The sequence below is a fragment of the Syngnathoides biaculeatus genome, chromosome 8, assembly GCF_019802595.1.
Source record: "Syngnathoides biaculeatus isolate LvHL_M chromosome 8, ASM1980259v1, whole genome shotgun sequence".
Taxonomy (NCBI): Eukaryota; Metazoa; Chordata; class Actinopteri; order Syngnathiformes; family Syngnathidae; genus Syngnathoides; species Syngnathoides biaculeatus.
The window spans coordinates 25,192,709-25,206,826 of record NC_084647.1 but is presented as its reverse complement, the minus strand read 5'-3'; the positions used below and the strand labels follow the sequence as shown (position 1 = coordinate 25,206,826).

The 14,118-nt window shown below is 42.6% G+C and overlaps 1 protein-coding gene across 5 annotated transcripts in view; it reads right to left on the bottom strand.

The window, feature by feature from the left end:
• Positions 1–14,118, bottom strand: part of npas1 (neuronal PAS domain protein 1) — a 109,060-nt gene that overhangs the window by 52,911 nt on the left and 42,031 nt on the right. The window lies entirely within an intron of this gene.

The window sequence follows — 14,118 nt, the reverse complement described above, 5'->3', positions numbered from 1 at the left end:
ACTCAGCTTGGTCAAATGTACTCATACTTTCTGTTGGCACTGTATTAATAAGAAATTACAAAATTATAAACTGGATAATAAATGGGTGCTTGCATTTGACTGAGGATTAGGAAGTTTCTTGACGTAATGATAAATAACCTGTGTTTAACGGCAGAAAACTGTGATCACTACCAAAATTTGTGGACAACGCGACCCATGTCCACTTCAACCTCTAAAAATATGAAAACCATCACCCTAATATTGTGGGATTTGATGGACAATGTTTTCTTCTCCATGTATGGAACATCTAGCGTGACTGGAAAAGACTCAGATGAAAAGGCTATTATCCCACTTAATGTCAGTCTAGTGCAATCAATCTTCATCCAAATGTGTGTGGACATCGCTACTTACAGTATGCACACTTTAACCTCTGAAAATATTACACTATAATATGGGTGTTAAGCGTTATCCTCCTCTGTGTTGATCTTTTTATTATTGTGAACACACAGGGAGAGGAAAACGGTCATCCATAAATCCATAAAATTGGGGCAATGGTTCCGATGCTGGTGATGTTTTTTTTCTCTCTCTATTATGGTGAATTTTATACAGCTTGGATCTGGTGCGTTTGATGGTTGTCTGGCTATACTTAACGAAGCTCTAAAAACAATATATCTTATGACATGTTTCAAAACAATTATTTTGAAAGACAATGTATTTTTTCTTTCATCAAAGAGATTGTCAGAGAGGTGAAATGTGAACCCAGATTTTCTGGATGCCTGACCATCATTTCATAAATTTAACCGGCTCCCAAGAACTGTTGAAACAAGATGTAGGACAACAACTTAAATGCAGTGGACAACTGGTTAGCATATCTGCCTCACAGTTCTGAGGACCGGGGTTCAAATCCCAGTCCTGCCTGTGAAGACTTCAAGTGTTCTATCTGCCCATGGGTTTTCTCTGGGCACTCCGATTTCCTCCAACATTTAAAAAATATGCGCAGTAAGTTGATTGAAGACTCTAAATTGCCCTAAGGTGTAAATGTGAATGGAAATGTTTTTTTCAATCTGATCTGCAATTGGGTGGCTACAAGTTCAGGATTACCCAGCCTTTTACCCGAAGATTGCTGGGACAGGCTCCGGTATGCACACCCCCTTTATGAGTACAAGCAGCCCAGAAAATGGATTGACGGCTGGAAGTCAAATCGACAAGAATATCATGTTTGGAGACAACAGACGAGATGACCGACTGATCGCTCTTCCCTCCAAACGTGAACTTTTTTTTGTTTGCTCTAAAGTCACGACAACATGTCTCTGTCGTTTTATTTGAAAGCCAGCTAGGAAGTATCTGGTAGTACTGGAAAAGGGACGTTCACGCCAATTATGATATGTTTTGTGCCCTACCGAGAAGAGCTGAGAACGTTTGTGTCTCCAGTAGCGTATATGTCCTTATGTCTTACTTACATTGCCACTGAGTTGGCCAAGGTCTGCAGACCAGAGTGAGAAGTACAATGTGTTATTATATGTATTCAATCCTATCACTATTTTTATACAGCATCATATGAAATGCTATTTTTTGTTAAAAAAAAAAACATTTTGGAGTGAAAGATGATTTTTTTCATTTTATTTTTTGAGTTAGAAGTATTGTGTGGTAATGAATCCAACTTGTATGTCAAGGCACCACTGTATTCTATTCTATAATATTCTATCTTGAAAATGGTTGCATATTCCACAACAAGGTCCATCAGTCTCTGCTTAAAAAAAGATGTAAAAATGAGCCTCACTGAAGTCGCAATCAAACATCTTCAAAGATGGATGAAACCAATATTCTCCTACCTTCTGTTCATAAACAGCACATCTCCCACATCCCAAGTTACCGTCTCCACCCCCCTGTGCTGTGTTGACATTTAAAGGGCTTGCGTGGCCCCGAGCGCCACGGTGTCATGCCCTTGGGCCTGAGATGCCCTCTCGCTTTCTCACTCCACACTCTGACAGTGCTTGAGCTGGATTAGCCCGATAGAGTAAGAAAAGCTGTGAGAGATTGACAGACATTGGGGCTGCACCAGTCAATGTTGAAATACTGTATATGCATGACAACCTCTTGGACCACGTTCAAATACTGCACAGTCAGATGGATTGGTTGTTGAACAGGGACGCTGGGTCATTGGCTCACATCCAAATGGTCGTTTGACATCCCAGTGTCTCCTTAGATCATTCCAATCCATACATAGATCCGGACATGTGTACAGTATCTTTGTAGTCACAAGATTATACTGAGCTGAAAGCTCAAGCCCTATTTCCATAAAGCAGTAAAGGTTCAGGATACCAAAAGATATTTTACTCCTATACCCTGTGCACATTCTTGCAGCCTATTGTTGGGACCACCACATACTGTAGGTACAGTACCTATTGAGTCGAGATAGACTGCTCTATACTGATTGGTTGGCAAGGAATCAATGACAATGAAAGAAAAGAACAATACCGAAGACAATATAGTGTATTCTGATCTAAAATTGGCTGGCAGCCAGTCAGGAGTGTGTCCCGCTCCTCATAAAGATCAGATGGGATAAGCTCCAGCTCTACTGCAACCCGAATGAGGACCATTAGAAAGCAGATGGATGGGGGGTGGATGGATGGATGGATGGATAGGTATAGCTATATCTCACTGGTATTAAGTCATGATATTTACATAATAGAAAAGCTAGTCAGATCAGGCTGTACCATTTGAAAATGTAACAGACTGAACTGAACTCATAAAAAAACAACAACAACCACTTCATTTCAACTATGTATTATTTCACAATGACCGTGGTTTGGAATGACTTAAGACCACAATAATGACTGAGTTTAAAAATAATGACACTCACAAATAAATAATGCGGATGAAGAATTGCAGTAGTTTTATCAGAACTTGATGACTGAAGCCACAATTTCATAAAGCAGTACTGTTCAGTTCATTTCACCGTGATACAATTCAGGAAGTAACTGGTATAGTGCTGTATAAACAAGGAATACAGTTCCTTGATGGCTTCATCTCATTAAAAAAAATTCCATTCCTCTATGTCTAGAAGAAAGACAAATCTTTTGACCAATAGATAAACAGCTCAGTCTCGAGCACCAACCTCCACAAAGAACTGTGGCCTGCACCCCAACAATGGGGACTGAGAACTAGGACGATTTGGGTGTAGCTATTTTGGACTCTTTACAATGGATTAGAACGCATACTGTACTGAAGTGAACCAAGTGGCTTGACAGAAACTGGGCTGTTTCATTTAAAGGAGAGAAAAGGGTATTTTGTTTCACAACATCCCTGCATCCATTTTCTATGGTGCGTGTCCTCATCGAGGTCACCGGTGAGCTGGAGCTTCAAAAGCTTTTACGTCGTGACCGTAGTGCAGCTCGGACCCACTGTGCTGACAAACAGATTCTATTGGCTTTCCTGAATAGACCTATTCACCATAACATGGAAACATTGGTCAATGAATCCTCCCATGTAATTTGACCAAGCGATAACAATTGAGAAAACGGGACAAATGCTTAAATGGGGAATTTAGCCTATTTCTCCACTGTGATAGTTTGAATACGTAAAATGGATGTTTGGCTGTAATTTACATTTTAACAGAAAAATGACGCGGACATTGTGTTACTTGGATAAATGGCACAGATTTGCGCTTTTGATGGTGAAATGGCTAGCCAGCTCTGGTCTACCAGCAGGCTAGGCATTATGTTTGCCAAATTACTGAAAGACAATCCAAGCAAACCTTTTCACAACAGTGTACCTCTGAGAAAGTTTTTTTTTTTTGCAAACCTGATGAGTGGGGTTTGCTTCCTGGTCTATGTTTCCATCTTATGGTATCCTCAGTACAACTATTTACATCCACTCGATTTTTCCTCTTTGCATAGGTGGAGCTGAGTGGTTTGCAACCAAAGGGTTCCTGATTCACTTCACCCGACTGCCATGGAACATACCCATGAACTGATGTGATCTCTGCCCCAGCATCGCGCTTTTCTGAGTGACCCCTCCAATGAGTTGCTGCTGTGTCCCAGTTGCATTCACTGCTGTGATAGCTAACCTGCAGAAGTAAGCCTTGTCTAACCCTAACCCTGAAGAGAAGTCCTCTCGGTAGGGTCTTGCGTTGTGTCCTGACTAACTTTGAAGGATTTTTGTGCTTGTTGGTCGCCATGATTATCTGACTATTTCATATTGAGCTGCCTGGGTGCCGCAGGGGAGTCAGGGTCAAGCAGCAGGAAGCACCTTCCTGTCGAACAACATTCACCTTCGTCACCTTCTCTATCTCACCAAGATAAACACACATCAAGTACAGTAAGAGGGAGATCAGAGCGTAGAGAGTTTAATTTGAACACCTCACATACACAAGCTCAGACTTTTCCCATTAAATCTTCCTCTTGTTTATCTCCTAATTGACCTTATCTCTGCTTATCTAATCTCTCGGTCCATCTTTCTGTCCTGCACAATCTCTCCCATCTGCCCGATTCAATCCGGTCAGTCACATCGGCATAATGGACAGGGGGCCTCCACAGGTAATTATTCAATCAGCCTCATAACCTTGCGGCGGGTTGGGCAGCCCATTAATGCACTCACCCAAATGGAGCCGGCCACTTTGACTGCTAATCCTAGGGAACGGCAGAGTGGGATGAATGTCAGCACTGTCGTCTGGAGAGTGGAACAATCTGGCGGTATTATTCCATAAAGGAAATATTTGGAAAAGGAGACTTCATGAATCAGTCGGAGGAAGAATATGACTTTTCCAAACAGCTGTCGAGATCAACCGGTATCAACTGTGACCGCAGGTGTTTTCAATGTGTTGCCGGGGCTACTACATATTCATAAGTGCGACGAGCACGTGTGTGTGACCCTATAGAGTCATGCTCTCGTGGCACAGCGGCGGCACCAAGAGAGGCGAGGGCACTGCGGCGAGCTTTCGCAGACGTGCATTTCGCTGGCTGGCTGCTTTGGCTCGGGCTCTTGTTTATTTTCTGCAGGGACGTTTTAATTAGGGCCTCCAGCTGTCAGAGGTTCGTTAGCGTGCCCCTCCCCTCCCCAGGCCGGCCCACCCCGCGGGGAGTCGGCGACATCAGGCAAATGAACACATTTGAGTCAAACAGCACGCAGACTGACAATAGCCCTTCGCCGACACACCACCGGCTCCCCGAGGTAGAGACATGGTTGTTTTATGCCTCATCTCCCAACCCCTGGGGCCCAGAACACAGCCTGGCCAAGACTGACAATGTGCACGCTGCCATCAGGCGCAAGAGAGTGAAAAAGGATTATCAATTGTCACTTATTTTATGTGATTATTATTGTGTGTATTATTAACTCGAAATAGGTCAGACTACATTTCCTGAATTGACTAGGGGAAAAAATTAACAAGTTATTTTCATCCCTTTTAATGGGATGGGAAAATCTCTCTTTAAATGTCCTGAATAGAAAACTGCATGGATGTAAGTAACTCAACTTAGTATAGCTGATGTCATGTTTTCCTTCTTGAGAAAATTAGATGAAACTGAAACAACAGAGCCTCAAATGTTTGCCTATCAACAATCAGAATCAACTGAATTCTTAATCAGTTAATCATGGGGTCAGTGGACTGTTCTTCTTTCTTTGTAAGACTTATTTTTATATTTAATACTGATATGGATGTATAAAAGTTGTGTCATCCAAACAGTTTTATTTTTCGTATGATTTTGTTTGGGTGGTCTGACTTCTTACTCCTGCAATTTGTCAGTCCAGGGGCAAAGCTAGTCATACCCTAGCTTGCTGTTCATCTTTTTTTTTTTTTTATGAGCCTGTTGGGCTCTGATTGGCTGGTAACCACTTGTGGGTGCACCCCCTGCCTCTCGCCCAGTCAGCTGGGATAGGCTCCAGCACCTCTGCGACCCAAGCGAGGGTAAGAAGTATGGAAAACGAATGGACGGCTCCATAGCCTGTTGGGTACAAGTGAATTGTAGAAAAGTGGCCACAAAAATTCCATCGCTGCATGATTAAAAGATTATATTATATATATATATATATATATATATATATATTATATATATATATATAATATATATATAGAGAGAGAGAGAGAGAGAGAGAGAGAGAGAGAGAGATTATATAAGATAAGAGATCTTGTAGTTTCAGTCTCCATAGCCTAGTGGTTAGCATGTCTGCCTAATAGTAATGATGTTTGAATCATGTAGAGTGTACGTTATTGTTGTGCGAATGTTCAAGTGTTTGTATGTACCTTGCAATTGGCTGGTGACTAGTTCATGGTATGCCCCGCCTATTTTCTAAAGTCAGCTGGGATACGATAAGCATGATAAAGATGGATGGATTTTTCCACTAGATATCAGACTTCCGTTGAAAAAAAAATACCACATCACCATAAAAGCATGTGGGAAAATCTATCATGGTCTCTGGAAACCAAGGTAGGACAACAAAAGTTGAAGCAGAATTTCACCTTTCATCTTGACCAAAAGCATGTAATGAAGATTTGGAAGGGCTCAGCCGGAGACCACACCAAAATCCCGTTGAAAATATGTGGGAGTGGTCTGAAGGAAGCTGTTCCGGTGTGGTCCAGAATTGTGGAGCCATCACGGAAAAAAAAACAAAAAAACAATGCTTTAATTCCAGCAAACTTGGTACTTTAAAGGTGTGCACTCACAGCAGCGTATGGCGCATGTTTTATCCCTTTGAATTCTGAACTTGTTTTTGTAAATAAAAGGATGCGAGGCATTTAGTCTTGCCATTCTGCTGTGTACACATACTTCCTACAGCTCCTATACTAATTATCCAAAAGCCAAGGTAAAATGAGAGTCCACATAAAACAGCCATGTAATATATTCTAGAGGGTAATATTTTAGGCAAACAGTCAATGTCCAATATCATGGAAGATGTAGCAAAAACACGCTTGGAAATCACACGAACAGAATATTTAATGTTGCTGGTATTGCGGCTCTGCTTTCATGTTGTTGAGTAGTTATAATTGAGTGTCTGCAGTGTCGGGGGAGATGAAGTTTGGTATTCTGGTTGGAGGGCTGAAAACTACTTATCATGCATTACGGCCCTGCTTGGACCTCAAGATTTGGAAGTCAAAAGACTTTCTAACGTACATATTTTTCTCGACCGCTGATCAATCGACAGCTGCTGGACATGACAGATCCACCCACGCCCCCCCTCTCCTCTACACCCCACCCCTCTAAAACTGCGTCCCGATCGCTTAATATTGCACATTCGCACTTGCTCCGCATTCTGCCTCCGTATGCTGTGGTTGACCTTGACGACTGGGGGTTCATTCCCACTCCAAGGTTCTCTCCAACTCTCAAGGGCTCCACCGCCACACTTCTCCAGCCCCTCGGCCACTACCCTCCTCCCCGCGCCCCCTGCCTTCTCGGCTCCTCCCTTGGCCTCTGCCTGGGTCATTAATTATCTAATGGAATCAATACAGCGTTAGATTGGACCGGAGTGATCCTGCCCACCCTCGGGTTTCTTGATGGAGGTTCTGAAGCAAAGCAAAGGAATGATGCGCTCCTTAAAGTCGGACTGTCCCGAAAACTGGCGGAAAACTGAATAAAGATGTCCGATAAATAAATGATTAGGAGAGTGAGGATGAGGGGGAGGGGTGAGGCAAATCAGAGAGCAATGATGGAGGAATGAAGATAGATATGGGGTGGGGGGGAGAGGTAGAAGAGCGGGGGTTGCTAATGTTCACCATTGGTGTTCAATACATTTCTCCTCCTTCTCTTTTATTACAAGAAGCTTTGCTGAGGCTCCCTTTCATGTCCACGCCGCCTAACAGAATTCGAAGATTGCCCAACTCTGCACTTCATTTGGTACACCCGATACTGCCCAGAACAAAACCATTCTATCCCTCTTAATATCCCCTCAAAATATTCAAGGTAGCTTTCAGTATTACAGTCTGACAAAAAAACGTTGTTATATTAATAACTCTATAAAAGTGTCAATCAAAATGGAGCATTATTGTTATTTTTGTAAAAGCAATATGAAGACTTTTTCCCTTGACAGCTACTAGAACGGGTCAGACTGACTGTTACACAAGAAGAGCTTGCTGTTATTATGCGAGCTGTTGTACTTCAGGGTTTTTCAGCCTGATGTCATCTTATACACGACAGCAGGGGACTCGTCAAGACAAAAAACAAAACAAAAACAAAAAAAGACCACGTTCAAGTAAACTGTTTCTCTTTCCTCTAAAACAATAAGAGCGGGATCAACCAGATTTGTCCGAGAATTAAAAAACAATCACTGAATACAATTCAAATTTATATTAATGAGTCCTGTGGTAGCTGACTGGGTGTTAAAGAAGGCCGGCCCAATTAGAAGAGCACACATCGGTTTAATCTCTGCAGGAGGAAAGGGCTAAACATTGGATTTACCGCTAAATCCGCACAGAGTGGTAACAGACAATCGTTGGACACTTCATTAGGCACACCCGCACAGTCAAATGAGAGCCGATAGGAGAGACTTGAAAACAACCATGATGTGATTAGAATTGTGGTTGCACTTCCAGTGCTATAACTAACTGCACTACTAGCCAGTAACTTTTACAATAGTTTTTTTCTTTATTTGCTTTTCACCATCCTTGTTTTACCTCTGACTGCACACGACGTTTGCTTGAACTGATGTGTGTTGGGATTTTTGTGATAGTTTCTCACCTTCATTGCTGCTACTGGCCAACACAATTTCAAAGTGAAGTAGCAACCTGGCGTGGCCTGGTGTGCTGGAGAACCCCACTACACCATTTTGGGCATTGCTCATTTGGTCAAATTGACATCATTCTTACGTCATTGACACATCCCTTGTATCAGCTCCCATTTGATCGTGCATCAACGTGAGGTTCATGAATATGTCAAACTGTAGGCCTCGGGGCCAAATCTAGTCGACATTATCATTTTTGTTGGTCCACAAAAGCAAATTAAAAAAAAACATACTTTCTTGCTCCACGGACCTGCACCAGAATGTTTCTTCACTTTTTTTTTACAGATATTGCAAGCATTCAACCCCACACCAAGTCCCTCCTTAAAATAGATTGAATAATAGTACTCATATTTGATTGTCACGATTTTCCACGACTCCTAATTTAAAATTTGTTGTTAAAATGTGCATTTAATATTGAAATGCAAGGGTATTGGATATAGGCAATAATAAGGTATCTCAAGTTGGTTATAGATTTATGGGTTTCCCTGGGTAGCTGTTGACAGTTTGGTCAAAGACACAACGGTGGCACTGCGGGAGTTTTATTTATTATTATCATCTATTGTGTTTTATGTTGGAGCTTCATTACGTAAAGCACTTTTGTTACGACTGCGTTTGTTTTGTTAGATGCGCTCGAGCAATCAAGTTAAGTCACAATGTCCTTCGTGACAACAATGGGGCTCTCAGATAAAACACCCCGAAGATATGTGTTTCTCCTTCTCTGATATATACACGGTTAATAGTTCCCAGTGAACGAGTAGTGAGTCCTGCTGACAGTCGAAATGCAGAGCGAACTGGCCTATAAGCCTGAAGAAGCTAAATCCACTCCCGCAGGCAGGGACCACATAAGCTCTGACCTCCAAATAACCACAGGCCACAGCGCAGAGCACTGGGTCACACTGCAACTCACTCTCGCCAACACACATGTGCGCTAACACGGATGTATCAATTAGCCAGGTGCAAAAGTCAGCGTTGAGAAAAACGGTGTCGGTGTCTGAAGGAAGCCGGATATCCACCGGGCTCGTGTTACGTTCCCACACACTGGCTAAACTTGGGTTACTTTTTACCACATTATAAAGTGACACAACAAGAGCAGAAATAGACTGATATGAAAATTAGAAATGAAACCGCATCGTGTGACAAAGTGCAAAGTGCGTAGGTGTATGTGTGTGTGTGCGCGTGCACGAGCTGGTGGAGCCCTCCAGGCCGGCGCGTGAATGACAGCGGGGGTTATGTAAGGAGCCGCCACGGGGCCCGAGTGGACAGTCCGAGCGGAGATCAGGTCAGCCGAGTGTGACACTAAACACATCTCCCTGACACCACGCTGACACCCTCTGTCACAGACGCACACACACAGTGTCTGTCAACGCTCTTCAAGCGCACGCAGACACACACGCACACAAATGTGTGCACGCAAGCAGGAAGTGCGCGAGCAGCTGTCTGTCAATATGGCCGACACGGAACACCTTTGAGTGTGCGCGCGGGTGAAGAGAGGAACACAACACGTGCATCGTATGCAGATTTTCAATGGATCCCCACAAGTCGAGCTACAATTGAAGGTCTTACAATTTGCCATTCAACTAGAACTATGTCCCTTGTTGCACTAAATCATTGTGCTTGACTGCAAAATTTAAATCGATGTTTGTAATAAAATAATAATAATTATAATACGAATAATTACTCTTTGTGACTTTGTCCACATCTGGTGCCGCTAATTTCACATACAGGAAACCATCTCGCCTGAGGAACAGACAGAAAGGTTTGCGTTGATCTGATACTTGTTACCCTAAAAAAAAAGCAATATACTGTATTTGTAATGGAGTTTTACTATAACAATTAAAGTCAGCTGTTTGAAATGTTATTTTATTTCCATTTTTATTGGCTGCGGGGCTGTGGCTGTGATGAGTGTGACCACGAGTGGCCGACAACTGCCTTCTGCCACAGCTCGGCTGTTTATTCTCGAGCACGGTGGTTTCTTGTAGAGGTACAAGACTCTATTTTCCATGTACTAGTTTAAAGCTATAAGGACTCTTCTCCCCAATATGATATTTGTTTATTTATTTTTTAAAATATTGTAAACTTGGGGTCAACAACTGGTTAGAGTGTCTGCCTCACAGTTTTGAGGACCGGCGTTCAAATCCTGGTTCGCCCGTGTGGAGTTTGCATGTTCTCCCCGTGCCTGCATGGGTTTTCTCTGGGCATTCCGGTTTCCTCCCACATCCCAAAAACATGCATTCATTGGAGACTCTAAATTGCACTTAAGTGTGATTGTGAAAGGTTGTTTGTTCAGATGCGCCCTTGGCTGGCAAACAGCTCGGGGTCGACTCCACCTGCTGCCCGAAGATAGCTGGGATAGGTTCCGGCACTCCCCCGACCCTTGTGAGGATAAGTGGCTCAGACAATGAATGGCTGGATTGTAAACTTCTCTTGAAGGTCAATGAGTGACATTGGCACAGGTGTTAAACACAAACCACAGGGGCCAGATCCTGCCAGCTACATTATTTTAAATAACACATTGGGGTTTAGTCTTTTCATTTTGGAAGAAAATCTAGCCCAGAATCTTATATTTTCTTACCTTATTCCCGATATCAGATCTTTGTTTTTTCTTCACAAAATAACTTTTAACAACGATTGGATACTTTAAAATATTTGGTTGTCTTGTGATTTCAAGGTCAATTTGCTGTTAAAAAGAAAAGAAAAGTTAAAGCAATCTATATACCACAGGGGCATTTGCACATATGTAAGAATATGATGAGCTGATGAAGACATTTATGAGTTTTTCAGCCATAAAGGCCCTCTGCAGGGAATCATATACATTGTGGGAAATACGTCTTTTCACTCCTGAAGCAATAATACAGCCATTCATTTCCATTTTCAACCATCGCTTATCCTGGCTCAGTTTGCGGGGCGCTGGAGCCTGACTTCGGGCAAAGGCAGACTACACCCTTGTCGCCAGTTAGTTGGAAGGCATATATATATATATATATATATATATATATATATATATATATATATATATATATGTATGTATGACGCCACAGTCAACAACGTTGATCATTGTTTAATGTGCTGTGTACATAAAACAAAAGATCATATATAACAACTCTCCGTTTTCTGTAGCACTTGTTGACACTAGGGTGGCGGGTGTGCTGGAGCCTAACCCAGTTATCTTCAAGCGAGCGGCAGGGTGTGGAAGGAAACCAGAGTACCCAGAAAAAAACCCACGCAGGCTCGGCAACAACGTGCCGAGTCCACACAGGCGGAGCCAGATTTGCACGCAGGATCTCAGAATTGTGAGGCAGGTGTGCTAACCAGTCATGCACAAGAAATTTGTTTCCACACTTTAATTCATCTCAGAAACTGTTGACGTGTTAAGATGCTGATGTTTTGGTTAGCAACATTGCTCAAAAGTTCAAATTTTTGTCAGTGTGTGACAAATAGTTGATGAATGAATTACAGTTTGAGGAGATATAGTATTGACGTTATAATGTCCTGTTGTTCCATCAGTTAACTCCTTTTAACCACTTGTCAAAATCTTATGTCACTTTCTATACTGTTCATATTGCTTATGATGGTTTGACCTTGAAACAGATTCATATCATTTTAATCAATCCCCTTGGGAAAATTAGTTTTAAAATCCTAAGAATTGGAAATCCACATCACAGACCGGATTACGGTCGACTTTGGGGGGTTTCCTTGCAAGTCTAATAAAATATGAATCACACTTATTTCTCACCTCGCTTATTTCTACAAATTCACGCAGCGTGGTAATTAGTTATGCTCAAAAGAGGTTTTCGCTGTAATGGTGGCAAAGAGGATGCAAAGCTCAGAGCATCATCATCAAAAAAAAAAAAAAAGAAACTCAGAGGTGCTGATGCGGGGAAAATGAGACTTCTCCCGATGCCGCCTTTAAAATGCATTTTTAAATTTCCTTCTGCTCGTCTACCGTCGAAGCGATGCGAGGCAGGGTCGCTTTCCTTTTGGCGGCGACGGCGACGACTTAGATGGAATCCAGAGGAAGAAGACGGATCCTAATAAAAAAGGCCTAAAGGTGGGTCACGGAAGAGGCCAAGCGTGTATGTATGTGTGTGTGTGTCTATATGTGTATATATATATATATATATATATATATATATAGAGAGAGAGAGAGAGAGAGAGAGAGAGAGAGAGAGAGAGAGAGAGAGCGAGAGAGAGAGAGAGAGAGAGAGAGAGAGAGAGAGAGAGAGACACACACACACCTATATACACACACACTTGCACATGTCAGGGTTGAAGCGGATGGAGAGGCTCAGAGGCTCAGCGGGCCCATGCACGAAATGTGATGACGCGGGTCTGTTTCTAGTCAGGGGCGCAATCCCATTTTTATTGGAGCTCCCGGCGCTGACTGAGTGCAATGTAAAAGTCAAAAATATTCCTCTCTTTTTTTGGGGAGGGGAGCTAAATTCCAAAGGGAACTTTTTTTTTCTATATTCTGTGTTCTCTACATAGAGCCGGTAGTGATTTTGCCAGGTTATGTCCGCATTTAGCCATGACAGCCGCTATTCACGCAGGTGTGTGTTTGGGATATGACACTTTCCATGAATTACTGAATTCCGACCTCCTCCAAGGCTTGACTATTTGGATCCGTACATTCCAATGTCCACATTTTTTTTTCTTATGTTTTGACAATTTTCCCAGAGAAATTGCAGAAACTGTAGGACAAATCCAGGATATTCATCCAAAATCTGTGGCATGTGTAATCCCACTAAAACCTCTGCTGTCTTGGCAGAGGTTTGACCGGCACTTCCAGGGAAAAAAAAGTTGTACGCAAACATCCAAGACAGGCACGGCAGGGATCTTGCATACCGATCATTACGAGCGACGTGCATATACAAAGTAAGAAACAAATCCTTTCCCACCTCAATAAGAGCAAAGAGCGAGAGACCGTGGGAGCAGCCAAGTGACAACAAAGTGCTGGTTTGATGCTGTTTACTTTGTGTATTTGTCACAGTCATTGTGCCAGCTCGGACCACCTGCTGCAGACTGCCTCAAGGCAACCGATGTTACTGAGCCACTAAACTGTGACCGATTCTGCCTCTGCAGGTGGACAGGGATCCACTGCTTGCCACACTCCTACACAAACACACACACACTCCTACACAAACACACACACACACACACACATCCAAGCGCCGGTATGCACCTCGAAAGTGGCGAGCTGTGATTATCAAGGACATCCTTCACAAATAAGTTGATCTAAAAAGCAAATATTAAGGAGGCGAATGAAAGCCAAGTGGAATGTGTGCGGAATGAGTTACTAGTTCAAGGGCATTTGGGAAGAAAGGAAAAGAAAAAAGTCACCCATTGCAAATGCAATGTTACAAGGTGAGAGCTACTTTCTAAGTCACTCTTTTAAAGAAAAAAGTTTTTGAGAGGAAAAACATTGAGATG